Genomic DNA, 4,477 nt, shown 5'->3' with positions numbered 1-4,477 from the left:
TCTGTACGTCTGGCCCTGACTAAGCTTTGTTTATATCCATGGCCTTATCTGCCATGGAAGCGGGAGGAGTACACAAGGTGGAGCTTTTCCCAAAGCCCAGTGGAATAAAGGGCTGGAGTCCAAATGTTTTTTTAAATTTTTTCCATTTCCTTGCTATCCTGGAAGTATATTGAGAAACTTGCCAAAGATAGGTGCCAAGTTGGCTTTGTTGGGTATGGCCGCATACACCTGGTACCCTAGCTCTGGGGAGGCAGAGGCAGGGTGATCAGGAGTTAAGATCATCCATCGCTACATAGAGTGCTCTGGGCCAGCCTGGGCTACATGAGATTGTTTCACCCAAACCCCCTTCCCCCAAACAACAACAACAACAACAACAACAACAACAACAACAACAACTACCACCACCAAAGACACATAGATTCTATTTGCTTTCAAGAGACTGCTGCACGTTAGGGGAGGGTGAGCTTGTTCTAGCTCGACCCCTAATGCCCTGGAATAGGTAGAACCTTTCTTTATGGTCACAAGGGTCATGAGAGCAGCCATTTTGCTTGTTCTTGGGGTTGCTTTTTCTGAAGAAAATACCAGACCAGCTTGCGAAGCATCCAGTTCGAAGTCAGCCTGGTCTACAAAGTGGGTTTTAGGATATCCAGGGCTACACAGAGAAACCCTGTCTCAAACAAACAAATAAACAAGAGAGGAGAGAGAGAGAGAGAGAGAGAGAGAGAGAGAGAGAGAGAGAGAGAGAGAGAGAGAGAGAGAGAGAGAGAAGCAACTTCCTAAGTCTACCCTAAAGGTTAAGGCATCCATTTTTGGATGCTGGTTGATGTTTGCTGTCTTGGTCAGTTGGGATCAGTTGGACCCAGTGACTTACTTAATCCCTTGTAAAACTGAGTTAAAGATTTCAGCAACATACTCCATTCCATCCTCTATGTGATGCTTTCTATGCTGTTCAATAAAGACAGAGCAAAGCCCTTTGTGAGGGACAGACAGACAGTCACCCAACAACAGACACATAGGCACAGAACACACAGAAATGACGATCTCACACGCAGGGACAGATGCGGGCACAGGGACAGACAGATTTCCCAAGACAGCCTCCAGGTGGGCACAGGTTCAGACTTACACAGTAGACAGACAGGGGACCAAAGCCTCCGAGAACATGAAATAGAGAATTTAAATCTGGACTCACTCTGGGTTAAGGGACTCCTAGGGGAAATGCTTCCATTTCCTTCCTTAATGCATTGCAATTGGTGACTCAGAGCTAACTGCTAATGTATGTGATCCATGCTGACTAGGGGCTACAGGTATAGCTCAGCCCATGGAGGGCTTACCCAGCCCTGGGTCGGAATCTCAGCGCTGTAGAACATTAGGTTCCTGTGGCACAGTCCTGTGATCCCAGGGCTCTCAGAGGCGGAGGCAGGAGGATATACTGATTGTTTTCAGCTACACAGCAACGTCAACCTGGACTACATGAGACACTATCTCAAAAAGAGAAAGGAGAGAGGGAAAGAAGGAGAGAATGAATGAATGAATGAATGAATGAATTCAGGTACAGTTCTGGGACTGCCGTATGGGTGGGAAGCTCAGGGCAAGAGTCTTGCAAAGATAGGGGTGTCGGGGTGCGGGATCCTATTGAACTGGAAGTCAGAGGGTGTTCTTGTTTAAGCTCGACCCCTGATTCCCTGGAATGGGTAGGTAGAACCTTTGTTTATGGTTACAAGGGTCACGAGAGCAGCGATTTTGGAAATGTCAATGTCAGTTTTCCCTTAAAAGTCAAGGTGCAGTGGCACTCTTCTCGGGGCGTTGGCTTTGAGATCAAAATAAGTTTTCTCTAGATGAAGTCACTGAGCAAACAGCTTGCCGGGAGCTTGCTGCTTGCTGTGTGACCTTGGGCAAAGTAGGCAGGCTCTTTGCTTGAGGGTTGTTTACCTACAAAATGGAAGGGAACACATGCTCAGTCTCTCTCCATCTCTTCTCTGCCTCTCAAATTGAACCTGGGGACCTACACATGCCAGGCAGGCCCCCTGTTCCTGAGTTCTGTCTCCAGCACCCCCTGACCCCAACCCCTGCCTCCACCCCCACCCGTGCCATCTCTCCAGCCAGAAATCATCATTTCATGCTTGACGGGCAAGCGCTCTACCCACTGAGCTACACGCCCTCCCCACTCTGAGTGATGCTTGGTGTCTTACTGTAGAGGCCTTCAAAGCATCCTTGGTCCCACCCCTTAGACACCAATCCCAGTTTCCACAACCAAAGATGACGGTACTCATCACTACACACACCCTGGGGAACAAGCCCACTTCTCTGTGGTTTCCTTTCCATTTTGTGATTGTGGCCTCAGATCACTTCACCAGAACTTAAGGTACGGCTCACCTCTGGTTACATGGCCTCCCTAGAACCCAGTGCTTAGTAGGGAAGGGGATATAGTGCGAGGACTGGTAGAGTCCAGCACATGCTCCATCCCTGTCTTGGAAGGGAGGCTTTATCCTGACCCAGGACTAAGGCTGGGCTGCATGTGAATCCATTCGAGGCTTCTGTGCTGTGCTGAGAGGGAACAGCGAGGAACCACTGCAGCCCCCAGGCCCCCAAACCCTACCACCTGACTCCTGCACTTTTGGATGCCGTGGCTGTGTAGCAAGCTCTAAACTGGGTTGTGTGACCTTGAGCTTCTGCGGGTGGAGCAGGGCCACAGATGTAACCTTCTCATGACTCACTCAGAGCCATTCCTCTGAGGAGCCAGGTGGCGGGCTCTCTGGCTCGGGGCCTGGGCTCAGCATGGGCATGTCTGTGTGGGCTGTTTGAGGGTCCCAGCCTGGCCTTGTGGCTGGAACCAGCGACTTTGGATCAGATTGGAAAGTTGGAAAGTTAGAACTCCCGTGAGGGCCGTGGCCTCCAGGTCAGCACCTGCAGTGCATCCTCTAGGGTGAGATGTTGGCTTGGCACTAGGGCACGTGCTATCTTACTGTTCCTCCCAGACGGCCTCAAAGCCAGTGCTGTTGACCCTGACTCTGGCAGAGACTCTAAATTCTCAGAAGGGGAACTGGGTAAATGGTGTGTGTGTGTGTGTGTGTTTGTGTGTGTGTGTGTATGCCTGTCTTTCTGTCTGTATATGTGTTTGTGTTTAGGTGTATATGTGTGTGTGTATGGATGTCTATATATGAATGCACCTGTCTATATGTATAAGTGTGTCTTTGTGTATGTACATGTATATGTGTGTTATGAGTGTATACATGTATATGATGTCTATCTCTGTATGAGCCCATATATATATATGTATATATATATATATATGCTTTGAAATGTTTATAAGGTTAAGTATGTGTTTGTTTTTCTGTGTGTATGCATGTATATGTGTGCACACATGTCTATAGATGTGTATGTGCAAACAAAAAGATGTGTGTGTGTGCGTAAGTATGTGTGTGCATGGGTATATGAGTGTTTATGTGTGTTTGTGTTTATATATGTCTGCCTATATACCTGTATGTGTACATGCATGTCTGCCTGTTTCTGTGTATCTGTACTTTTGTATATTCAAATGTGTTTGAGTATATATGTACATAGTATGCATGGCACGTACACATGTGTGTGTCTACATACGAATACATTCTAGCGTGTATATGAAAGTGTGAGTGCACACAAGTATATATGTGTTTGAATGTAAATGTGTATGCATTTGTGCGTATCTGTGAGTGTGTACGCATGTGCATGCTTATGTGTCTGTATGATCTGTGTGCTAAGTGTGTGTACATGTATTTGTCTCTGTGCGTATGCACAGTTGCACTTAGTTGGGTGTGAGGCTGTTTATGTGGGTATGTGTATAAATATGTGTGCACGTGTGTGTGAGGCAGGGTCTCATGTCCTCAGGTTGCCTCGAACTCACTGTAGGTAGGGTGAGATGGTTTCGTGTGTAAAGCACTTGCTGTGTAAAATCGAAGGGGGGAATCAGCTCCTGCAAGTTGTCCTCTGACTTCTGCATGTGGTACGTACGCACCCCCTCATGCCATACACGCACAATACCAAGGATCCAGTGGTTACACAGAGTACACACCTGTGATCCAGGTTCTTGGGAGATGTTCATTCTTTTTCTTCTTTTTAGACAAAGGTCTCCCTCTATAGCCCAGAGCCTGCCTCAGCCTTCCAGTGATCACTCTGTGGACTTTATCTATGTCTGTTTGTCTGTCCCTCTGCCTGTGTCCATCTTTCTACCTATCTATCGTCTATCCATCTACCTACCTACTTATTTATCCTCCCCCCCCTTTGGAGATGGAAGGTCTCAGGTAGTCCAAGCTGGCCTCTGACTCTTATGTAGTTGAGGGTGACCTCAAACTCCTCTCTTGCACCTCCCAACATCTGTCTCTAGGTCTCCTGCTGTTTCCTGCCGCCTACACCCCTCCCTGGCTACTGGAGCACTTTTGTGTGTGAAGACCCCAGTGTGACTTTAGGATCCTGTTGGAACAATGTGACTGTCTAGGACATA

The sequence above is a fragment of the Rattus rattus genome, chromosome 1 (assembly GCF_011064425.1).
Source record: "Rattus rattus isolate New Zealand chromosome 1, Rrattus_CSIRO_v1, whole genome shotgun sequence".
Taxonomy (NCBI): domain Eukaryota; kingdom Metazoa; phylum Chordata; class Mammalia; order Rodentia; family Muridae; genus Rattus; species Rattus rattus.
The sequence above is the reverse complement of the archived record's forward strand: the minus strand, read 5'-3'. Positions refer to the sequence as shown.